Source organism: Sus scrofa, chromosome 5 (assembly GCF_054392235.1).
Source record: "Sus scrofa isolate SSC_HxYL_T2T_F1_AM1 chromosome 5, Sscrofa_HxYL_maternal_Yorkshire_Landrace_v2.0, whole genome shotgun sequence".
Classification (NCBI taxonomy): domain Eukaryota; kingdom Metazoa; phylum Chordata; class Mammalia; order Artiodactyla; family Suidae; genus Sus; species Sus scrofa.
The window spans coordinates 13,027,978-13,054,394 of NC_139387.1; the positions used below are offsets into that span (position 1 = coordinate 13,027,978).

At 40.9% G+C, this 26,417-nt stretch overlaps 1 long non-coding RNA gene across 1 annotated transcript in view; it reads right to left on the minus strand.

The window, feature by feature from the left end:
* Window positions 1-423: 423 nt before the first annotated feature.
* LOC106507469 (uncharacterized) overlaps window positions 424-26,417 on the minus strand; it is a 164,279-nt gene continuing 138,285 nt past the window's right edge. The window contains exons 5-7 of the long non-coding RNA XR_014803090.1: window positions 24,882-25,076; window positions 18,166-18,307; window positions 424-3,354 (exon numbers count right to left, since the gene is read on the minus strand). This is a non-coding gene — a long non-coding RNA (uncharacterized LOC106507469). The remainder of the gene's footprint in view (window positions 3,355-18,165; window positions 18,308-24,881; window positions 25,077-26,417) is intronic.

Sequence of the window (26,417 nt, forward strand, 5' to 3'; positions counted from 1 at the left end):
ATCAGATGTTGCTGGTCCACACACCACTCTCTTGGACCAGAAAATGCCAAACCACATCTCCCTACCCCAACACACCTGTCTACTAAATACCATCCCCCGAGTGACAGAATATTGCTAGGATGGTGCCCTGGGCATATGGTTCATCCTGGGGAGGTTTATCGCTGGAAGTTGTTTTTTTTATTTTTACTTTGTCATCGACTGACAAAGGTGTCACTATACACAGGTCCCTGACAAAAGCTCAGAAGTCATTTAGAAAAATAGAGAAATCAGGTCATCGACACGTGGGAACATGACATCTGTCTAATAACTGGGAGGAAATTATTTAAAGTCACCAATAATTTAAAGGATAAAATCATATTAGCCTATCAAATTGTCAATGATGTAGTTAGGTATTAAATGCCCAGTGTTGATGAGAGCATAAACGATGTTGTTTGAGGCAGTGGGCTTTTTTTGGTTTTGTTTGTTTGTTTTTCTCTTTTTACAGCTGCACCTGTTGCATATAGAAGTTCCCAGGCCAAGGGTAAAGTCAGATTTGCAGCTACAGGCCTATGCTGGCTTGTGGCAATGCTGGATCCTCAACCCACTGAGAGAGTCTGGAGGTAAAACCTGAAGACACTACGTCAGGTTCTTAACCTGCTGAGCCATAACAGCAACTCCACTGCTGTTTTTCATGTTGAAAAGCTAACTGCCGCTTAGGTGTTCAACACATCAGGGAGAGAGGCTACACATAATATAATGCATCCAATATGGTAAGGAGGCCAAGAGCGGTCATTTTTGCTCTAACTAGGAAGAGTTCAAATCCCAGCTGTGCCCATTGCTGGCTGCACAACAGTGGACAAATCACTCGCTATCTCTCTGCCTCAGTTTCCTCATCTATAAAACTGATATAATAGTATTACCTACCTCAAAATGTATGATGGTTAATTCTATGCGTCGACTTTACTGGGTCACAGGGTACACAGATATTTGGTAAAAGGTTAGGTGAGGCTATTTGGGGAGGAGTTTAGACTGAGGTAAGTAAATGGTCCTCCATTAATAAGGGCCCCATCCATCAGTCAAAGGCATAAATAGAACAGAAAAGGCTGATGATTTTCCAGATAAGAGAGAATTCCTCCTCCCTGACTGCCTACAAGCTGGGACATCAGGTTTTTCCTGCCTTCAGAGTCAATGGAACCATTAGTTCTCTTGACTTTCCAGCTTGCTGACTACAGGGGTTGGGACTTGCCCACTTTCATCATCATGGAGGTCCCCAGGCTAGCAGTCCAGTCAGAGCCACCACTGCCAGCCACAGCCACAGCCACAGCCACGCCAGATCCGAGCTGCGTCTGCAACCTACAGCACAGCTCACAGCAACGCTGGATCCTTAACCCACTGAGCGAGGTCAGGGATCGAACCCCCATCCTCAGGGAGCTGCTTTCTTATAACAGCTCTCTCTCCATAGATGATAGATTAGATAGATAGAGAGATAGATAAATAGATAGATAGGCTCTCTCTTCCTCTCTCTCTATATATATACCTTATTGATAGGCAATATGTGTATCCTACTGATATATCCTATTGATATATCCTATATATGTATATCCTATTGATTCTATTCCACCGAAGAACTCTGGTCCTGGTTCATACACAATGACAGTATGATGATTCCTCAAAAAATTAAAAATAGAATTACCACATGATCCAGGAGTTCCACATCTGGGTATATACCAAAAGAATTGAAAGCAGAGACTCAGATATTTGTAGGTCCATGTTCATAGCAGCATTATTCACAATAACCAAAGTATGGAAGCAACTCAAGTGTCCATTGATCAAAGAACCGATTAACAAGAGGTGATATATACACGTGCAATTGTAGGTTATTCAGGCTTAAATAGGAAGGAAATTTCTGACCCATGCGACCATATAGATTAGCCATGAAGATATCATGCTAAGAAAAATAAACCAGTCACAAAAGGGCAGATACTGCATGACTCCACTTATCAGAGGCACCTAGAATAGTCAGATTCATAAAGACAGAAAGTGAAATGATGCGGAGGTCCCTGTCGGCTCAGAGGGTTAAGGATCAAGTATTGTCACTGTTATGGCTCTAGTCACTGCTATGGCGCGGGTTCAAGCCCTGTCCAGGGAATTTCCACACGCCTAGGACATGACCCAAAAAAAATTGAAATGGTGGTTACCAAGGACGGAAAGAAAGGGGGAATGGAGAGATGGAGACTTCGTGTTTAATGGGTACAGCTTTGTTTTGGAGAGAAGAAAAAGTCTAAAAATGGATGGTGGTGATGTTTGTACCACGTTGTGAATATATTTCATGCTACAGAATTGTCCACTTAAAAACAGTTAAAATCGAGTTCCCACTGTGGCTCAGTGGGTTAAGAACCCAACATAATTTCCATGAGGATGCAGGTTCCAATTCTGGCCTTGCTCAGTGGGTTAAGCGTTCGGCACTGCCCCAAGCTGCAGCATAGGTGACAGATGAGGCTCAGGTCACAGCCCCAAGCTGCAGTATAGGTCACAGATGAGGCTCAGGTCACAGGTGAGGCTCAGGTCACAGGTGAGGCTCAGGCCTGCAGCTGCCTCTCTGATTTGACCCCAGCCCTGGGAACTTCCATGTGCTGCAGGTGCGGCTGTAAGAAGGAAAAGAAATGGTTGAAATGGTAAATGCTATGTATACTTTACGACAATAAAAAAAAAATGAAAGAAAATTACTTACCTCATAGACTCTCTGTGAGAAATAAATGAGTTAATATATGTAAAACGGCCATACAGTCAGCATGATGTAAATGATATTTGCTTCACAGATAAACAACCTACATAGTTTCAAAGTATATTAGCACGTAAAAATACTCTAGCGAGAAGCTGAAATTAAAATGCAGAATACAAAACTATGCATTACCAGAATAATTCCAATCTTGCTTGAAATATTTTTAAGGTCTACGTATATCTACATGCAGAAAACAAAGCATGTGATCAGGAGCAATACAATGTCAACTGATTCATTCTGGGTGAGGACATCCCATGCGAGGTTTGTTTGCCTTGATAGGTTTCCAATTTTCCCAATTTTGACAAAGGATGTGTGTTATGAGCGTCCCTCCTAAATGATGATTTTAGATGTTTGAGGGGAGCTTACCTGTGTCCAGTATCTTGCTGCCATGTCCTCATTAACTGGAGGTGCCTTTCTCCTTCCAGGAGGAGGGACTGTCCAGATGCTGTCTCTGTGCCCTGCTTACATTCCCCAGACACTTCATCTCTGTGTCCAAGACAGATCAAGGGTCTCTGTGGGAGGAAGGTTCCTTGGAGCATGTGTTTCGCATCCTGTCTTCAGAAGAATTTTGAGAAGCCACAAAAACCTAGAGGCTACAAAGAGGAAATAAGAGTCAGGCAAGAAAGCGGGCTCCTGTCAGACATGGGCAAACTTGACACTCTTGTGTATGTTCCACTTTTTTTTAAAAAATCCGTTCCAGAGACCTCAGGGGACTTGCCCCACATCCCGTGTAATCAGGGCCTAGTTGGACATCTCCGAGACGGACGAATCTCTAGGCTATCTGCTGTCAATCACGTCTTCTCTCACCTTCTGTGTAATTGGAGGGTTTCAGAAGAAAAGCAAAACTCCAGAGATTGCCACTTCATGTCCTTCAAAATTTGGCCTCTGAAATTTGGTTATTATACAGAACCTTGCTCTGGGTGTCCTGTATCTAAAATACATCAGCTGCAGCTTTCTGCCATCCTCTGCTGGGAATATTCACACCATATGTGTGATTTTTATCTCTGCCCAGACCTATTCTTCCTAGACTTCTGCCTTTGTCAGGATACTTCCTATTTTTCAAGGTCCAAGTGGATGGTTATATTTGGGCAGCCTTTCCCAACTCCCCAGGCAGAGTGGAGCTCCCCCATCCTCTGAGTTGCCAGGACCATTAGCAACCACCCACCCAAATGATTCTCTCTAGATGTACCTCCCTACACAACTAGAATGTGAGCTTCCTGAGGGCGGGGGTGGTACTCACTCAGCTTTGTAGTAAGAGCTCAATCAATACAGATCACATATTAAAGAATTCTGTTCAGTTTCACCCTGGCTGTGTCATATCCGCAATGATATCCACCAGCTCATACGTGAAAGGGAGAGACCATTCTTGGCTACTTTGCATGGGTGGCAGGAGAATGTGAGGATCCAGGAAGTTATTGAAAGTGTCATTTTTAGAAAGTTTCAAAAGGATCCCAAAGGATCGTGATAATAACCATGAACTTGCCTGACTCCAATGAAGCAAGCTGGGCCCCAACCCTGGCTCTGGTCACAGCTTTGCTTTATACTGCTAGAAATGGAAGCTTTTCAACTGCCTTCACCTGAATAATTGAATGTTTCATTGCTTGGGAAAGGAACAATTGAATATTCAACTGTTGGGAGAGGAACAATTGGGTGCACTCCATTGTTTGGGAGAGGACTGATTGAATGTTCCATTGCTTGGGAGAGGAACAATTGAGCATGAAACTATTTGGAAGAGAAATAATTAGGCATCCCATTGTTTAGGAGAGGAACAATTTCATACCCCATTCCTTGGGAGAACTTTTAAGGACAGACTTTCACCAATTTAGGATGCTATTCTACCTAAAAGTTAGTTTCCAAGTCATTTATTTGTTTGGAACAGAGAACACTTTTATCCAGAGAAACAACATTTGTAATGATTTATAGATTTGTAGGTTTCCGGAGTAGCACCTTCACCACCACCCCCAACATCTATTAACTTTCCATTATATCTCAAGTAGAGAGCAGGCTTCGATTTCACTTTTATCATACCTCTACTTCTGATACTGCATCAATAAGGAAATGCATCCCTAAATTCAGCCCTGGATGGCAATAGTTTGCATTACCTGTCCTCCCTGCAGACACGTGACCTCCTCCTTCACTGTCCCTGTCAATTCAGTCTTCACAGGTAGAACAGACTAGAGAGGCCAGCCAAGTCACTTTCTCAACCACTCTACATAAATTGAAGTCAGGTCTGTGTGTTGCATAAAAGAAAGTAGCTTTCTAAGCCAGTGACTCCTCAAGGCATCTTGAATGGAGCATTGACCCAAATATTTTCCATCCAAAGAGCGGTGTTAAATGCTCAAGGTTTCCAGAGTTTCCTTGCTTTATATTTCTTATCTTCCAAAAGTAAGTGACAATGAGTTGTACCATCTGCTAAGCTACTGGTGCAAAATTTCAAAGAATTCACTCTCTTGGAGCTGGTTGCCTCTTCTAGGCACTGAGATAAACTTCTGACAGTGACAGTGTCCTTCAGATAGGATTTTGAATACATCCTTCCACCATTCCTTCTCTCCATTTTTTATATCTGTGATAATTGTTTGCAAAACTGGCTTTCAGCATTACCTTCCCTGTAAAAAACCCTTGTATAGGGACCTCCCATGCTGACTCTGGGCTTGGCCATATAACTTGATTTACCAATGAACAGAAAATGCCATGCAAGCAGAGACCTCAAAAATGCTTACATATTGGGGGTTGATCTATCTATATTTAAAACTCTACCTGTTATGTGAGCAAGCTTGTTCTAGCTTGCTCAGCGATGGGAGATACATGGCCGTGTCACCCCTGATGCCCCAACTGATGAGCTTTCCACTTCCAGGTGTATGAGTGAAGTCACAGAGTGCTCACTCAGTCACCAGTTACTCTGCCAGATGACAACAGATACATAAGCAAGCTCAGCAAAGGTAGCCTTGCTGGTCCAAACTAAAACATAGCTGATCCATGGAATCAAGAGCTGAAAAAAAAATTGTTGTGTTTTAATCCAGTGAGTTTTATTAGAGTTGGTTATTATACAGAAAAAGCTAACTGGTAGAGAAATTGATACCTAAAAGTTGGGAGCTTCTATAACTAAAATCTAAAATATGTGGGACTGGCTTTGGAACCCATGGATGGAGTTCTGGAGAAGAGGCAAGGGAAATATTAGTGAAGACTATGGAAATAGTGAGCAAACTGTCAGTGAAAACTGGAAAAGCATGAGGAAACTGCAATAGAAATATGAAAAATTACCTATGATATATAGTGGTGCAACAATTAGTAAAGTGTCATCTGTGATGCTCTATGATAGCAAATGTACCTTTGGACCTTAGAAAAATTATTCCCAAGCATAATATCGATAGAGTCAGTTGGCTTATATAGGTGCCTGTGATCAGATACAAGACAAGAGAAGGCAATTAAAGAAGGCATTGGGAAAGAAAAAAGAAGGAAGGAAGGAAGGAAAACAGGGAGGGAAGAAGGAAGGAAGGAAAAAAGAATTGTTCAGTTTGCAAGCAGAATTGGGAAGGCACAGAAGTATCCAGATTTGTTACATTATAACATAAATATATTTTTCAATCCCAGACTTTTGAGACAGTAAATGATTCTCCAAGTAAGAAATAACCTGAAGGTAAAGGAGAATTAAAGATGTGGCTCTAAGATATTTCATAAAGACTTTTGAAAAATTTAATGAGCTGCCTGTCAGACATTGTTAGCTAGAGGAAAAGGCTTAGAAGAACCTTATAGCAATTGTCCCAAAATAGAAATAGGATTTATGTATTTGTGCAAGATTATGGTCTTACAATTTGATACTTAGAAAACCCACAAAGTATTGAGGGACTCATATTAGGAAAAGAGCCATCATCTTTAATTGGATCTGGATGATGTTGCTCGAATTGCAAAAAGACCTCTAAAGCTCCAACTTTATGAGGGCATAAAGCAAGAAAAAAATCTACTCAGCTGCAAACATAGGTAACTCTTTATGGAAAAGAAAGGATATAGCAAAGGTAGGCTTGAGAGCCAAGATAACGGACCCTTTTAAAACAATAGACTCAAAGTCCCTCTCAAGATGTTAAATTGGATCTTGATCAAGGAACATGTATTGTAGGTGTACAGGGCAACATCTGCCTGGAGGAACTTCAAAATTGCTGTGGACAATGATTGCCAGGTGCCTCCCGTTATATTCATTCTTATGATTATCCTTCCCTTTATTAGTATGGTACCTTGGGGTCAAATATCTTTATTCTAGCTTAAGATCTCTAGATTAAGGGGACTTACATTCAAGGAACCACACCCATGAAGCCTCATCCATATCTGGACCTGATGTAGTTCAGGAGATCCTAGACTTTAATCCTGATGCTCTGATTGGATGATATTTTAGAGGATCCAGAGATGGAACAGGTGTGTTTTGCATGTGAGTGGAATGTCATTGATTTTGCAAAGGACAGACTGTGGTTGATTGTAAAGGTAGCCACATATTTTTCTTTAAAAGTCTTGCACTCTAGGGTTTATATCCTCTTGCTTCTCTTGAAGCTTGCCATTGCTTTGATAAGCATGAGCTAGCCTGGCATATTAAAAACCTGAGTTAGCATTTTGAATGATGATAGACATGTGGCACAGTTATCCCTGCTGCTTCTAGCAAGAAAACCACCAGAAATTTGAGTGAAGCATCTAGGCCCAGCCAATCTGCAAATACCAAAAATACCAAGTGAATGCAAACATATGAGCCAGCTCTGCTGAAATTCACTAAGTCCAGCCTACACAGAAGATTCACCCAACAGAAAGGTGAGTGAAAGCTAAATCTCCAAATACCTGTGATGTGTTAGCCACCTTATCAGAATGGTACCACAAAACCATTGGAATAAATTATACATATTCTAATTTTGGAACTTTAAACACACTCCATCTATATTATGTATTTGCCACTCTTCCTCATCCATTCAAAACAATATTTTCTCCTTTATCTACTATGGTGAAAATTCTTGCCTCTTCCCTAACTAGGCTGTAAACTCCTTTGTAAAAATTAAAAAAAAAAAAAAGCAGCATAGTGGTTAATTGAACAGACTTTGGGGTCATAATTCTTGGGTTCAACTCTCACCTTCATGATTACAAGTTTTGTGACTTTGGGTAAGCCATGTGACTTCACTGCACTCAATTTTCTTAGCCCTAAAATAGGGATAATAACAGTACTTGCATCTACGGCTGTGGAAGAATTATATGAATCAGTATGTGTAATCTGCTGAAAGTGGTACCTGGCGTATATTCATAGTGAGTTCTATGTGTTTCCATTATTTGAGGTCCAAGATGAGTCTTAGGCAATACCAGATCCCTCTTATACTTCCTGGAGCTTTGATTGATAACATATATCTATAAATAAGTAACTGTTAATCAAAGATGTAAAAAAAAAGACATGGGGATTCCAGGCATTATTTAGACTATGAGGCAGTGAAGTACATGTACTATATTCAATGCTATCAGTTTAAGGTACTTGTGCAGCATTTTTCTTTTGGGGGTCTGGAAGTGTTCCCCAAACATTACCTCAACCAGCTCTTCTACCTGCCCTGCTATGTTCTAAGCCTAAAAATGGGTAGATGACTTTTCACCACTAGTGCTGTGTTTTATTCTTAGAATTTACCTTCCTGTGCAAAGAAAACAAGAAAACACCTGTTGTACCACCTCAAAATCTGGCCAAGGCTGAAAAGAGCAGCCCCCAGGTGTTCACATCCCACTCTTCTGGCAGCATCTACCATGTGGTTTGCAGGCTCTGCTTTTCACAAGAAGTTTATCAAACCCCTGGACAATCAATCAGCACCATATCTCTGATGCCAAAGTCACGATATTTTTGCAAAAGACAAAAACCTAGAAATGGGTCTTTCATAAGCCAGCACAGGTGGAATTTCCCTGTAGACAGAGGAATAAATGATGAATAGGTAATTCTATGAAAAGAAGAAGCTGCCTCAATACAAGGAGTTTTCACCTCCTCAGACAAACATTCATTACCCTCAAATCACCGTGGTCACGGTAAGAATGGGAGTCATTTAACAAGTCAGGCACAGCTTGTTGGTATCCATAAATACCTGCATTGATTTAATCTGTCCTTCTTGCATCTTGGATACTTGTAAAATATGATACTTGACGCTGCACCAGAACCTCCAGGGAGCAAAATAAAAATTCTGATGCTGAGCTCAACCCAGATGTATTAACTCTGTGTCCCTAGGGTGGGTGGGGCCCTGGAAGCTCCTCTTAATGATCTCCCCGGATACCCCTTGTGCAACTAATGTGTCGGTCAGGTGCAGACTTGTGCTATAATGACAAGAAGCACAGCGAAGAGATTTAAGAAGTGAGGAAACAAGGTGCATCGAATACCCATTCTTAATAAGTTCCTCCTGTAGTTAGAGAGAAACAGAATGAATGTCTGTACAAAACACATCTTCCCTTAAGACCTGACACACATACCCATTAAACGCACACACTTAACAAAAGTTTCAGAAAACAATTCTTTTTTTCTTTATTACTCAATGAATTTTATTACATTTATAGTTGTACAACGATCATCGCAACTAAATCAGAAAACAATTCTTATAGAAACTTCATAACACCACTTGAGTTTCTTCTGCATTTTTAGTGTATTTTTTAAGAATCCAGTCACATGCGAGTAAATTGGTTTTTTCCACCAAGAGATTGCAAATAGTGTTGGTGTGGAAGAATTGGGGTGGTGATGAGAGTGGAAATAAAGGTAGACAAGACTCAAAAGAACTAGGGCTTTTTCTCTTTGCAAGGAGAGCCAGTGATATTGATCGGAAAGAGGATATAATGAAACCCCTTTCCTCCTCTTGCCTCAGTGATGATTGTCTAGTTCCTTTCATGAAATAGATGCCACGAGTCCCCCTGTGATAACTGAACGTCTTGGGGAAAATGAATTGGGAACAAGAATAGTAGTTAGGCAGGAACCAAACCACACTGACCTGGAGGAAGAAAGTATATTAAGGTGATTTTGGCTATTTGTGGAGACTCTTAGGTTTATACCAAAGTTGCTTCTCAGGTCAGAAAAAATGTGCCTAGGTCCATATGAATCTGCAAAGAGTCAGGAAAAATTAAATTGTCCGTCATGGCCAAAATACCTAACTTTCCACAACATTCCCTTGTTTATTCAAAAATCATTTATTGGGAGTTCCTGTTGTGGTGCAGTGGGTTAATGATCTGACTGCAATGGGTCAGGTCACTGCAGGGGTATGAGTTTAACCACCTGCTGTGGGTTAAGGATTGGACATTGACACAGCTGAGGCATAGTCTCAGCTGTGGCTTGGATTTGATCCCTGGCCCGGGAATTTCCATATGCCATGGTGTGGCCATAAAAAGACAAATTAAATTAAATTAAATTGCAGCCCTTTTCCCAACAAGCCCGTCACTATTTCTTGTTTCCTTAATATCTATTAGCATGACACATATTATATATTTTGCTCACTTAAAAAAGATTTCTACCTTCTTCCGCTGATATGAGCTCCATAAAGGTAGGGGATTTTGTTTCTTTTTTTCATTTTTTTAGAAGTTGTATTGAAGTATAGTTGGTTTACAATGCTGGGATAATTTCTGTGTACAACAAAGTGATTCAGTTATACATGTACACACATCCATTCTCTTTCAGATGGATTTTGTCTTTTTTGTTCATTGTTTTTTCCTTAGCTCAATAAATAAGCATTTGATAAATAAGCATTTTTTTTTTATGGCCACATCATGGCATGTGGTGTCCAATCCTTAACTCACAGCATGTGGCTGAACTCATACCCACTTGATTTTGGAGTCCTCAGCTCCAGAAAGAGGAGAGAACCTTCTGTAGGTCTGTGTTATGGCAGCCTTGGGCAATAAATGCAATGGCGCTTGAGGATACTTATGAGAGATGAGAGCGCATCTTATGGGGACATCTGGAGGGAAGAGCATCCCAGGTCTACGGGACCGTCAGGGCAAAGGCTCTGAGATGGGAGTGTGCCTGGCATGTTCAGGGATGCTGAAGGAGAGCAGGGTGGTTGGAGCAGGGTGAGCCAGGAGAGGAGCAGAAGATGCATTCAGAGAATCAAGGGGATCCAGGTTACCCTGAGCCCTGTAGTTTTACACAAAGTTGAGCTTTCACTTTGAGCGACAGGAGGAGCCGTTGCCGAGTCTTGAACAGAGGGGGTGACTTCCATTAATAGACTCACTATCTTCTGCAGACAGAATAAGCTGAAGCAGAGTCAGAGCGGAACCAGGAAGACCAGTTAGGAAGCTATGCACACAGCCCAGAAGAGAGATAACGGATCAGAATGTGGCAGGGTTGGTGGTGAGAAAGGATTAGGTTCTGAATATATTTTAAAGTTTTGCCAACGGGATGTTCAGTCAGTCGACCCCAACACCTGTCCCCAGGCCAGCAGAAACCTGCTTTCTATCCCCATAGACCAGATGTGCACTTTGTGTCATTTTTTTGCTCAGCCAAATGTGCTTGAGATTTATCCACATCAGTGGCCATATCGGTAGTTTGGCCACTGTAAGAAGACTGAATAATTTCTATATCTAGTCCTCTGGTGATGGACAGTTGGGCTGTTTCCAGTTTTGAGCTATTATGAATAAAGCTTTCCGTAAAAGTCATTTATAAGTCTTTGTGGGGACATCTGTTTTCCTTTCTCTTGGGGAAAATGTGTGGGAGTGGTATGGCTGGGTGGTGTGGTAAGTATACGCTAAATACTTTAAGAAGCCATCAAACAATTTTTTAAGTGATTGTACCATTTTATATTCTCATCATCAATGTATCATTTCCAGTTGATCACATCCCTGCCAGCATATTGTAGGATCAATTTTTCCGATTTCAGGCATTCTCATCATGGTGATGTCTCATCATGGTATTAATTTTCCTTTCCTCATCTCCAATGTTTGAGTATCTTTTCACGTGATTGTTGGCAATGCACTCATCTTCCTTTGAGGGGTATATCTGCTCAAATCTATAGTGTTATTGAGGTATAAATGCGCAAGAAATGGCACATGTTTAAAGTGTGTAATTTGCTAACTCTTGGCATATGTGCAGCTATGAAGCCACCTGTAACCTTCCTTCAAAGAGTGCTGGGCTTTGTTCTCCTAAGCATTTAAGTTACTGGATGGTTTCCTCTTCTTTTTGAGGTCTGTTTTGAAACTTCATTAGGTTGTGTTTACAGTAGAATTTTATCCAGGCTACTTTATTCCTACTACTAAAGCGTGACTCCTCTGGCATGTCTACCCACACCTGATGTTCAACAAGGAATCTCCACTCAAACAGGTCAGAACTCTAATGCCTCCAGCCCTGTCTTGGATCTGGGAATTATTTAACTTAGAGTTCCCTGGTCGTTCTTTGCTCAACCTTGCAATTATACTCTATGGATGTGTGTAATGTATTGGTGATTTAGTATTCATCAACAGATTCAAGAAAACCCATGTTCAGATGTCTGGAGCTTTCTCTTTTTTTTTAAATGATCTTTATTTTTTCCATTATAGTTGGTCTACAGTGTTCTGTCCATCTTGTACTGTACAGCAAAGTGACCCCATCACACATACATGCATACAATCTTTTTCTCACATTATCCTCCATCATGCTCCATTATAAGTGACTAGATATAGTTCCCAGTGCCATACAGCAGGACCTCATTGCTTATCCATTCCAGAGTTAATAGTTTGCATCTATTAACCCCAGATAACCAGTCCACCCTACTCCCTCCCTCTCCTCCTTGGCAACCACAAGTCTCTTCTCCAAGTCCATGAGTTTGTTTGTTTGTTTGTTTTTCCTGTGGAACAGTTTATTTGTGCTATATATTAGATTCCATATATCAGAGATATCATATGGTATTTATCTTTCTCTTTCTGACTTACTTCACTTAGTATGAGAGTCTCTAGTTCCAAAATAATGCTATTTGCAGCCGCATGGATGGAACTGGAGCTTTCTCTTCTTTTAGCATTCTCCTCTCTGGTTCTCTGCCCTGCAAATTATAGCCGTTCAGTTCCTCAAATTCTGATCTTTGTTTTCTCAACTTTGTTTTCCCTGAGCTCCCCCTCCCTGCGTAAGGGTCTAAGGAGGGCCTCTATCAAGGAATCCAGGGCACTCACTGGGCTCAACATCACTCAGGAATCAGACTCTGCACTCTCTCTTATCCAATGTCTGAAAGCGGGGATTCTTCTCCTATACATTTTGTCCAGTTCTCTAGCTACTTCCAGCAGGAGGGTTAGATGAGCTCTGGTTATTCCATTATAGCCAGAAATAAAAATCTTGTTTGGGCTTAAGTATCTTGACAAACACAGAGTTAAATATATTTTGTAGTTATTATTCTCTCTTTTTGCCAACAGATGTCTCAGGAAAGTTGGCTTCCAAGTCTTTTGGATGTATTCCCATTAAGTTATAACAGCTTTTTGGGTTCTAGGAAGATGGTTCCAGGCTGGTTATTTTGTCTGTTCGAGATCTGGAGTCAGACATTTCTACAGAGAGCCCTGGTTTCTTTTATTTGGAAGTGGAATTTGGGGACCACAGTGAGGGTAGCAGGGGCGGCTCACTGCTACAGTGTTGATCATTGAACCTAGTACTTTTTTTTTTTTTTATTTTCCCACTGTACAGCAAGGGGGTCAGGTTATCCTTACATGTATACATTACAATTACAGTTTTCCCCCCACCCTTTCTTCTGTTGCAACATGAGTATCTAGACAAAGTTCTCAATGCTACTCAGCAGGATCTCCTTGTAAATCTATTCTAGGTTGTGTCTGATAAGCCCAAGCTCCCAATCCCTCCCACTCCCTCCCCCTCCCATCAGGCAACCACAAGTCTCTTCTCCAAGTCCATGATTTTCTTTTCTGAGGAGATGTTCATTTGTGCTGGATATTAGATTCCAGTTATAAGTGATATCATATGGTATTTGTCTTTGTATTTCTGGCTCATTTCACTCAGGATGAGATTCTCTAGTTCCATCCATGTTGCTGCAAATGGCATTATGTCATCCTTTTTTATGGCTGAGTAGTATTCCATTGTGTATATATACCACATCTTCCTCTACTTAAAAGAGACACATGCACCCGCATGTTCATTGCAGCACTATTCACAATAGCCAGGACATGGAAACAACCCAAATGTCCATCGACAGATGATTAGATTCGGAAGATGTGAACCTAGTACTTTTTTTTCAGTGGACCAAGCTAGAAAATAAGGTTTTTGGTTCCTTTTTCACTTGAGAAAACTCATTATGAGTCATACTCAAACTTCAACATTAAATTCACGACTAAGGAGTTTTACTTACTCTCTTCAATCACACGCCTTTATGTCTTTTCCCCCACACTAATCATTCTAGTTCTCAAGACACCAACATAAGCATTCATTAAATTTATCCCATGATGGACACACAGAAGCCTCAGAATAACCATACCAATTCCACGCCAACAGTGGAATGACTGCAGATACTTAGGTGTATTTAATAGATATTTTTATCCGTGGAGTATATGTCACTAGAGATATAGTCAAATTATTGTGTTTTGAAGTCACTTGAAATAATTCTTCTCTGTTTTATTATTGAACACACGGTTCGATTCATTTCTTTCACTTTGCTTTCAATTTTTAGAGATGGCTATCATCTAAATTTGATTTTGCTTTTAATTATGTAAAATGTCTCTGGTTCCAGAGTTGAGTCTACAAAGCAGGGTATATTCAGAAATATTTAACTCCCCTCCCGCCATGACACTCATCTTGTTTCTTCACTGCCCTTATAGGTCTGTGCAGCATTTTTAATTTGTGTTTTTGATTTAACTTCCCAGCACTATTATAAATATGCCCATATATAGACATATATAATTTATACCTTTCCTCTTATTTTCTTCAATTACACATTTTTTCTTTTCTTTTTTTATATAATGATTTTTTTTTCATTATAGCTGGTTTACAGTGCTCTGTCAATTTTCTGCTGTATAGCATGGTGACCCAGTTACACATACATGTATACATTCTTTTTGCTCACATTATCCTGCTCCATCACAAGGGACTAGACATAGTTCCCAGTGCTACACAGCAGGATCTCATTGCTAATCCATTCCAAAGGCAACAGTCTTCACTATTAACCCCAAGCTCCCAATCCATCCTACTCTCTCCCCTTTCCCCGTTCGTTTGCTTTTTTTTCAATTTACTTAATTTACTTGCTTTAGTCCAGAATATATTCCTGATGGCCTCATGGTTAAGGACTCAGCATTATCAGTGCTATGGCTCAGGTGTGATCCCTGGCCTAGGAACTTCTGCATACCACAGGCACAGCCAAAACAAACAAACAAACAAAAAAAGCAACAAAACCAACAACAACAAAAAAGACAATGAAAAAACAATATATTCTGAGATTACTCCATTGCTGTTTAGAAACATGCTCCTTGTTACAGCCAGGTGGATATACAAAAGGTTATTCAACTAGTGCCCTGTTGATGCACTGCATTCAGGTTTTCCCACCCTTCACATACATTTCTTTTTGCCCAAGAGTCTTTTTAGATCCTTCTTTAAATTTTATGAAATCTTTGGCTCTACAGATGATAGGAATCGCTAAAGACCAGTTTGGAGGTAATAGATGGAGAGAAACACACCCTGCTTATTTCTTATTTCCACTTCACAAGTGTCACTGATTCTGTGCTATGGCCAAAGCACTGTGGTAGGAGTCACAGGAGAAACCAAGATAAAAAGAATCATCTTGCCCTAAAGGGCCCCAAGTGAGTAAAAAACAAAAACAAGAGATATCTAATTGTGTAATAAAAGGCAGAATAAGATCAGTGTTATAACAGAATTATTGATGAGAAGATGAGGAAAAAGCAGGTGATGACTTACAGCGGGGAAGAGAAATATAACTTCAGGATGGAAGAATATTGTTGTTGTTTTCTTTTTCGAAACAAGTGCAAAAGTTGTGACCAACATAGGTAGAGGAGGATGGGCACGCCAGGAAGAATTAAAGACAAGCATGCAGGTGAGCTCAAGGAACATATGAGATGAAGCTCAGGGGATTCAAAAGTGACATACAAGAGTTCCCATGGTGGCTCAGTGGTTAACAAATCTGACTAGGAACCATGAGGTTGTGGGTTCGATCCCTGGCCTTGCTCAGTGGGTTACCAAGCGAGGCCAGGGATGGAACATGCATTATCATGGAGATGGTGTTGGGTTCCTAACCCACTGAGCCACAACGGGAAATCCCTCAAAATACTATTAATTGCTTATTTTGTACCAGGCAATGTTCTACATACCAAGGAAAAATTTATGAACAAAACACCTGGATGAGGCTGTTATGGAGCATGCGATATGTGTCAGGCATTCTGCTAAATATTTTATGCCTATCGGGTGGTTGAATTCCCACAACAAATCTGTGAGATCAATATTTGTGTGGTCTATAATACAGGAGAATAAAATGAGTGCTGGTTAGAGTAACTAGCATGATACCTGAGTTTGCATCCCACTCTTTGTCTAACTAGTTGTTTAATTTGACCAATTTCTCACAATTTGAAGGATCTCAACTTTGCTCAGTCTCAAAATTCTCACATATGAAATGGGGTTGTTAATTCTTACTTTACAGGATTAGAGAGAAAGTTGTATGTTTATTTAAAGTCCTTAGATTAGAGATTTGGAATTGGCATTGGCACACAATTGTTTATGGAATGGATGGTCAACAAGGACCTGCTGAATAGTACAGGGAACTCTACTCAATATTCGGTGATAGCCTATAGGGGGAAAGAATCTGAAAAAGAATGGATGTGTGTATATGTATAACTGGGTCACTTTTGTTTTACAGCAGAAATTATCACAACATTATAAATCAACTATACTTCAATATAACTTTAAAAAATGAAAAAAAAACTTAAAAAGTACTTAACACAGTTCTTAATCTATAGTACTTGCTCCTTAGCACACTTCTTAATCTATAGTACTTGCTCAATAAATTTCTTTTTTTCCCCTTTTTTGGCTGCCCCAAGGCATCAATAGATTTCTACTATCATAATTATCATTGTTCTTACTCTTATCAATACAGTATTACTCTTGAATGATTAGCACAGTTCCAGTAAGGGAGAGGGTGTTCAAAAACCACTTTGTGACTCAAAGGGACATAAATGAGATAGAATTGATTTGGAAGCTCCCCCCTCCACGCCTCCCCCCCCCCACCTGCCATCCCCACCGGGGGACCTGAGCGATTACCACTGCCTCCCTCTGTTTTCTGAATGGCAACTCATCACTTGCTTTGGTTAACACTGAGCAGTGAGGGCTTACCCCTGCTAACTCCTTAAAAACCAATACTGGGTTTGCAAAAACTGCTTTGTAATGCTCTTGAAGAGCCCTCCAGAAAACCTCATTAGCAGGTGCCAAATCACTTTGGGCTATGCGGGGGAGGTTTGCATGCATGGCCAAAGGGCACTAGGTCTCTTTTGCCCTTGATCGAAGGCAGAGCATGTGCCATGTACCAACTGCACAGAGACCCCATCCCCAGTCTCTGACAGTCAGTCACCTCTTCTTCCTCTTGTCCATCTCGGCTGGGGCTTTGGGGCTCAGTCACCTGCCAGCTGACCTGCCAGACTCCAGACTTTTCCTGCAGAGATCCTCCATAGTCCTCATAGCTGGGTGTCATTCCTCTGCTCAGATGCCCAGCATGGATGCCTATTGGCTCTGCCCCCAAGTCTGAGCTCTTCCCAGGGCCCACTTCCCACCTTCCTCACTTGCTCCTCATGACTCCCTGACATGACACCATTTAAATCAAGTGAATCAGGACGTTCCATCCCAGATCAACTTTTTCCCTGCCATGTGCCTGTTCCACCTTCTGGATTGCCATGGCTCACATCACAATTGTCCCTGTGGCATGGCGGGGAGGAGAAAGAACTCAGGACATGGCTTCTATAGATAAGGGTTCTTAGCCTATCTTTATACCTCAACCATTTTTTGGCTGAGAACAAATACATCATTCAAGGCCCACATGGTCTTCCTCATTGTTCACAATATGGCAACAGCATCGACCCTTCACCTCACATTCAAAGAGAATAAAAGAAAAGACTTGGGCAGGCCCACAGTTGGCTCAACTCCTTCCATCTTGGTTCCCACGCTTCACCCATCCTCCCTGGTGGCTCCAGATCTGGTTGGTCCCTGTAGATATTGCCATGACAATTACCAGCTGTCAGAATGCCTATCCTGATCAATTACAGTAAGACAAAAGTTGTCTCTTAAGAGGCATTCAAAACTGGAGTGGAAGAATAAAACACAAAAACATAAAGAAAAAGAAGCTCTGAGTCCATCTTGATTTCTCAACATGAGTGCTTAATTTCTAAATTAGCTTCCAGTTCTGCAATTCCATTTTTCCACAGAGCGATGCTATGATTTTAACAGATAGGATGTTTAACAAGCAGAGCTTGGGGCCACTTACCAGCTGTGTGACACTGAGGCATCTCTCTTCATTAGGGAGGAAAATCCTTAAAGGGGTTCATTTGCTCTTGCCATAAATACAAGAGAATTTGAAGAAGTGAGCACTCATCATTATCGGCTTCCGTTGTGAGATAGGGTCTCTTCTAGAAGGAAGAAGAAGGGGAATGGCAACTGAGTGAGTTACTACTATTCAAAGACATATAATAAAATGTCCCATTTCTATAGTCAACAATGCACAGTATTGTTTAAAACATCAGCTATCCAGAGGGCCCACACTGTGAGCCTGTTTTCATTGTTACTTTCGGGGGGGGGGGGGGAAGACTCTGTTCTTACTTTTTTATTTTATTTTATTTTATTTTAATCTTTTTGTCTTTTTTAGGGCCGCACACTCAGCTTATGGAGGTTCCCAGGCTAGAGATCCAATCAGAGCTGTGGCCACCGGCCTATGCCACAGTCACGGCAACATGGGGTCTGAGCTGTGTCTGTGACCCACACCACAGCTCACGGCAATGCCAGATCCTCAACCCTGGAGCGAAGCCAGGGATCAAACCCGTGTCCTCATGAATGCTAATCAGGTTTGTTAACTGCTGAGTCACAATGGGAACGCCTTAATTTTTTTGTTTTATTTTTGCATGCGTGTTCTTTCTAACACGATGCTTTTTTCCCCCTTCAAAAGATTTGAAATTTCTAACAGATTCCTTGGATCACCTTTCCATAGCCTGGTGAGACGGGCCTGTTGGAGATGAGAAAAGGAGGAAGCAATATCTTGTTATCTGAATATTCACAGTCCCGTGTAACCAACATGCTTTGAATTAACTTTCTGTGCATGATTTTACATAATTCTTAAATCAACCCTATGATATAGATATGATCAGCACCAGGGCCAGAAGGCTAGGTGAAGAAGTTAGGTGCCTAGGGCTAAAATTTTAAGGAGGCACTTATCCTCAGGGCTGAGCTAATGGCTTCCCTGCATTGACATAACCTAGAAAGTAGGTTCCTCCTTAAATCTTATACTCCAGGCTTCTCACTCACCTTAGCCTCACCCTGGTCCTGATCATGACCACGGCATAGACAAGACCATTGCAGAGGTTATAACTTATTCAAAATTATATTCCTGAAATTTGACCATCCGTCTGACCCCAGAGACCTCACTCATAAGCACTGCAGGCTGCTGTTTTGAGTATGAGTGATGCAGGCAGGTACCATGGAGACAGTGTGGAGGTCTGGGACCAACTGGTAAACCAGATGTCTTAAAGAAACAAGACTCTACTCCATTGAGTGCTCATCCATTAAGGGCAGCACGTTGACTTTAGCTGGTAAAAGGCAGCTGCCTCACTTCTCACTAAATTTCTGTCAGTCCCACCCACCCAAAGCTCCAGCCCCTTTTGCTCCCTTCCTCCTCTGTGACATTTGCCTTCTCTCCTGGGGCAGGGGGGGATACACCTGCAAGTCCCTAGAGCACTCCCGAATCTCTCTTCCAGCTAATTAATTCAAAATCTAAAATAGAGGAGTTCCCATCATGGCTCAGGGGTTAAAGAGCCCGACTAGTATCCCTGACAATGCAGGTTTGATCCCTGGCTTCACTCAGTGGGTTAAGGATCCAGCATGGCTGTGAACTGTGGCATAGGTCACAGACACAGCTCGGATCCTGAGTTGCTGTGGCTGTGGTGCAGGCTGGCTGCTGCATCTCCAATTCAATCCCTAGCCTGGGAACCTCCATATGCCACGGGTATGGGCTTCAAAAGAGGAAATAAATAAAAAAATAAATAAATAAAATAGAGCATTGCCCCAAGCTTCCCTAGTGGCATTCAATAAGAGATCATCTCTCAACTGGATACCTTGCTGTTCACCTCTTCTCAGTTTAGGTGTCCTATAGGGTGACCACAGAGGAGACTGAGTGACAGAGTTTTCTCCATCCTCAGGTGAATTTCACAAGATAGTTTGTCTCCATATGCCTGTGTTCTTCTAGTTAATACAGAATCAGAATATAGAAAAAAAAATCCATCTGGTCCCTAGAAAAGAGAGGGATGCTCAAATGGTTTGACTATTTGATTGCCAAGTACTTGGTGAGGTATGATGATATGTGAGACACTTGTGAGTCTTTGCCAAGGATACCAGGACACATGGACTGGGCTGCTGAGGTTCTGCCCTCCCTCTAACCTAAATTTATAGGCCAATTAACACCTACCTGCAGATCCATCCTGCTACAGAGGTGGAGTAAGGAGTACATTGCAAAAAGATATTCAAATCTACCCGGCCCCATGCTTTAGCTTTTATTTCCCTGATTAAATGAAGCAGCATTTTGCTTTATTATTTCACAGCCAAGCTTGAACCTTATATCGCACATACAGCAAGCAGTTCTCTGTCGGATCTTGATAGGCTCATTCAGTTGCTTTCCTATCTCTGGGTGGACCTCATGATGTAATGGAAAGAACATGGACTTTGGAAGACGTTAGACCTGTTTAGGAAAACCTGGGCTGAAGCAGGAAGATTCCCTCCTAGTCTAAATATAACCCGTTGATACTAGTTAACACTTAGCCAGCACAGACCATATGCCAGGGAATGTTCTGTGTGTTTTTTATACATTGACTCATCAATCCCCAAAGAAACGCTGTGATTTAAGCTCAATTGTTACATCTGTGTTATCCATGAGGAGATCTAGGGCACAGAGGGTTTAAATATCGTTTCCAAGTTGGTATAGTAGAGAATGGTGGAGCCGGGGCATCCTCAGAGTCACATGGGAAAGACCATGCGCTTAACTACCGTGCTTCCCTGCTTCTCATGCAGAATTCTTGGATAAAAGTAACAACAACAAAAATTTAAATGCTGTCGCATTTTAAAACAACAGGGGTGATTCTCAGGTGCCACAGAAAGCAAATGGAAAGCAAAGAGCTGTGACTAGAGTTTTGTTTTGTTTTGTTTTGTTTTTTGTCTTTTTGCTATTTCTTGGGCCGCTCCCACGGCATGTGGAGGTTCCCAGGCTAGGGGTTGAATCGGAGCTGTAGCTGCCAGCCTACTCCAGAACCACAGCAACACAGGATCCGAGCCGCGTCTGCAACCTGCACCACAGCTCACGGCAACGCCGGATCCTTAACCCACTGAGCAAGGGCAGGGACCGAACCCGCAACCTTGTGGTTCCTAGTTGGATTCGTTAACCACTGCGCCACGAGGGAACTCCTGACTAGAGTTTTGATACGCATCCAGGAACAGGAATGGAGACCTCTGTTCCTAGGTAACCAGAGCAACCTTCCTGTCACAGAATTCATAAAAACTCTAAGTAGTCTTTAAAAATGAAAATTCTCCAGAGGTTAAAAATGATAGGAAAATAAAGAAATATGATCTGGAAGAGAAATTATTATTTTCCCTGGGACTTTCGATTTCTAGTGACCAAAAACTTAGGTTTTCACAGATCATGCACCCACTCAGGGGACAGTGGCAAAACCCAGGACTTGCACAGAGTGAAAGCTGAATCAGGAACTCTATGTAAAGAGAAGAGTCTCAAAGTGATTCAAGAAAAATATTAAAAATGTTAAAAAAAAATTAAAACCTTGCTGTCCAGAAGGCAAGGTTGGGATATTTGCTTATCTCTGGGTAGAGCAGATTAAAGCCTCCCCAAGACTCTCTGCTCATAATCGCTCTCCATTCGGGTCCAGAATTCATATGTGATATATAGTCCCCAAAATATCACAAAACAAAGATGAGCTGTGAGTAGTCCAATGATGCAGTAGTGCCCTAGGGTCCTGGCCAAACAAAAAATCCTCTTTTGAGGAACGCAATTTAAACTCAGGCCCCTGAGGAGTGATGTTGCAAAGAATATGTACTCACAGTTATAAATTACATAATATGTAGAAACAAGTCATTAAGATTAAAATTTAAAACATGAACAGCAACGAAATGCAAAATTGTCAAACTAGACTCAAAAAGACTCTCAGTATTAGAATTAACATGAAAAATTTAAATGTATTTGCAAAATATTTAAAGAAATAAAAGAGGGTATTAGACGTATGACAAAAGACCACACTCACACCCAAAAAAACCTATCAAAATTGACCAGGAAATTTTCTGAAAATGGAACTTTTAGAAATAATAAGTGAATAAATAATAATTAGAAACCACATGAGGAGATTATATGGCAGGTTATGTAGAGGAGAGGAGTCTTTGTGAAACCAAAGATAGATTTAATTATTTACCAAGATGGCAGTCAGGAAAGACAGAAAGTTAGGAAATATGAGAAGAAAAAAAAAAAGAGTCATAGAAAATGGAGCAAGAAGGTCTAGTAACTAATCAATTGGCAGTCACAGGAGACAAGAGAAAGGCTAAAGAGACAAAAGCCAAATTTAGGAAAATTACTCTCTGAAAAATTATCAGAGTCACTGAAAGGCACGATTCCATTAGGTTCAGGAAATCTAATAAATCCCAGAAGATAAAAATAAAAACTACTGTCAAAGGGGCCACAGACTGAGAGATGACTTCTCATGCACCAACACAAAAGCCAGAAGATGACTGAAAAATAGCAAAAGAAGTAAAAGAAAAGCATTGTCAATCTAGAATATATGTTTCCAGAGAAACATCTTTTAAGAAAAAGTGAAATAAAGACATTTTCAGATGAAGAAAAGTAGTGTTTACTACCAAGTGACCTTCGTAAAGTATGTACTCAGGAAAAAAAAAAAAAGAGCGAGCCTCCAAAAAGGATTAACATAGAAGGAGGGATGGTGAGAGAAAATTAGTAAATGTAGGAAAAGTTAACACAGGTTTATCGAAACAATTTAGAAAAGTACAAACAATAAAATGATGTCATGTGTGAGGTCAAAAAGTAACTAAAAGAGGCATCATTTTTATTATTGAAGAGTAAGTAGCAAAAAAGTATTCTATGATCCTTTTATTGTTTGGGAAGATAATAAAGATAAATTTTAGGTTATTTTAAATTAAACATACATGTTTAAACATCTAACGACCAAAAGGATAGAAATACTTACATTTAAGACTTCAAGGATAGTAAAAAATATATATATACAATATGAAAGATCTCAACTGGCAAGATGGCACAAAAGGAGATAAAATTGGTAGAAACATAGAAATTATAAACAAAAATCTGAGTCATGACACCAAAAAAATATATACATCTTATCTGTATTCCCTTCCACTGCTTGGAAAAGGAGCAATGAAATGTGTGGATCGCCAGAGCTGGAGGAAGTTGTCTCCGTAAGTCAGGACACACAGAATTAAACGTAGGAAACTTGCTACAACTAAAGATGAGCTTGTGGAGTTCCCACCATGGCACAGTGGGTTAAGAATCCAGTTACAGTGCTTCGGGTCACTGGGGAGACATGGGATTCAATCCCCAGCCCAACTCAGTGGGTTGAGGGATCTGGCATTGCCACAGCTATGGCACCGATTGCAGCAGTACCTCAGATTTGATCCCCGGCCTGGGAACCAACATATGCCATGGGTGCAACCAGTACAAGAAAAAAATCAAAAAAAGATGAGCTTGTACTTAAAAACTATAAACTACATACGGATTAAAGGTCAATGAGAGTCAGCAAATGTCAGTCATGCCCCAAGAACCACGGATGATGATGATGATAATAATAACAGCCTATTCTGTGAACACGGAACTCAGGGTTACTGAAGTTATGCCATCTTTCTAGCACCCGGTATGCTACAGTGTATCCAACAGTCTGATATTTTGGTGTCAAGCCCAGACTGGGGATGGACCTTTCAACTTAAATATCTTTAAAATATTCAAAGAGGAGTTCTCATTGTGGCTCAGTGGTAGCGAAGCCAACTAGTATCCATGAGGATGCGGGTTTGATTCCTGGCCCCACTCAGTGGGTTAAGGATCTGGTGTTGCTGTGAGCTGCGGTGTAGGCCTGCAACTGTTGCTCTGATTCAACCCCTAACCTGGGAACTTCCATATGCTCCAGGTGCGGCCCTGAAAAGACAAAAAAAAAAAAAAAAATTCAAAAAGACAAAGGAAGAAAGAAAGTCAATAATATAACGACTACCAAAAAAGTATCAATAGATTTGAAAAAGACCCAAATATAAATTGTGGAAGTGAAAAACACAGCAATAAAAAACAAATAAAACCTCAGTAAATAGACTGAATGATAAATCTTTAATTAAATTTCAGGTCTACCACCCATGGGTTAACCTTAGTTAGGCAGATTATTTTATTTCTCCAAACCTTAGTTTCATATTTATAAAATGGTCTATTAGTGCCTATCTCATGAGATCTTTGTGGCATTTAAATGAATAATAGATAAACAAAGCTTGGCACACAGTTAATCGCAACCTTATTGCTTTTCCACATGCCTACCTAGGTTTGTGGGGTTTTTTTGCCTTGTATTTTAGTTGTTTTTATGCTTGATTTTTCCCCTACCTGACTGTAAGTTCTTCACAAGCAAGATCTAATATAAAATTTGCATAGAGAGGGTCTGGCGTAAATAAAATTTTATATAATATACATAATATAAAACATATACACACTAGTATGCATAAAATAGATAGGTAACACAGACCTACAGTATAGCACAGGATAATCTACTCAATACTCTGTGATAACCTATATGGAAAAAGAATCTGAAAAGGAACAAATATGTATAACTGAATTAGGTTGCAGCACACGTGAAAATAACATAATTTTGTAAGCCAACTATAAGTCAATAAAATGTATTTGAAAAAGAAACTATTGGACACATTTAAAAGAAAAAAATATACCAGTTCTCACTGTGGCTCAGCAGATTAAGAACCCAACTAGTGTCCATGAGGATGAAGGTTCAATCCTCGCCCTCGTCCAGTGGGTTTAGGATCCCATGTTTTCACAAGCTGAGGCATCGACTGCAGATGCAGCTCAGATCCAGCGTTGCTGTGGCGATGGCATAGGCCTTCAGCTACACCTCCATGGGTGTGGCTCTAAAAAGCCAAAAGAAAAAAAAAAAGAAAAATTAATTAATTAAAGTATAAAAAATAAAGTTACTGCCTTCACTTTAAAAAAAAAATGGAGAAGTAAATACATACACAAAAACAAGGAAAGTCAATTATACCTGAAAGGGAAGTAAAACAGAAAATCAAGGATTGCTATCCCAACACCCTGGAAAAGAAAGAATTCTGAACAACTGCCCCAAATTTGAACCAATGGTTCCTGGCATTCAGCCACACTTATTAAAGGAGCTCAGGAGTCAGCAACTTTTTTCTGTTAAAGACGAGGGAGTAAATAGCTTTAGGCTTGGCCGATCGTATGGTTTCTGCTGCAACTCCTCAACCCTGCTGCTGCAGTGCAAAAGCAGACTCTATGTGAATAACAGCGTGGCTGTGCTCCAATAAGATTTATAAAAACAGGTAGCAGGCAGGATCAGACAGGTAGGCCATCGTCGGCCACCCTCCAAAGTCAGCTGCTTTTTTCTATGCCCTTTTGCCTGCCTCTTCTAGTCTGTATCCTACTAGAGACTAGAGTATGTACATCTGCCTCCATTACCAGACTATAAACTTCTCCAGCTTAGGAGCATGAGGGATTCCCTTTTGCAACCCCCAGTGCCAGCTGGCCAAGCCTTGGCATAGGATCAGGGCTCTATAAACATTGACAGGGTAAATGAATGCTTGACAGGTGTGGTCTAATACCCCTCCCCTTAAATCTATACACATCTTAGGACTTGGCTGCCTACTAGGTCTGGAGCTCCTGAAGCTGTGGCCTAAGAAACCCTACTGCTTCTGCTTGGCTGTCTTAAAACCCTGTCTCGTAGCCCTGAGCAGTTTTGGAAGAAGGCAGATGATGGCTCTGCAAGAGGAGACATGTGGAGAGGCCGGTGCTGAAACTATCTGAAAAAGGAGAGTGACCTAAGACCATCCTTCCAGCCACATCCCCACCAAGGCACCAGGCAGGCCCACAAGTTCTGTTGGACCCTGAAGCCTGGCTCAGCCACTAGCTAATACTGTGAATGATTCTACCCGATGCATAGAAAAATCTTATGGCCATTGTTCCAGAATAGAGACGGGCTTTATATATTTGTGCAAGATAATGGACTTGCAATGTGATACATGGAAACCCCACAGAGCACTGAGGGACTCATATCACTAAAAAGGCCATCCGCTTTAGCTGGTTATGACTGATATTGCTTGTTGGAGCAGAAGGATCATCAAACTGAGCCCTGTCTGAATTCCTGAGCAACCAAATCATGGGGTGTAATAAAACAGTGGTTGTTTGGGGGCTACTACTTTTGGGGGTGGTTTGTTACACAACATCAAATTATCAGAACA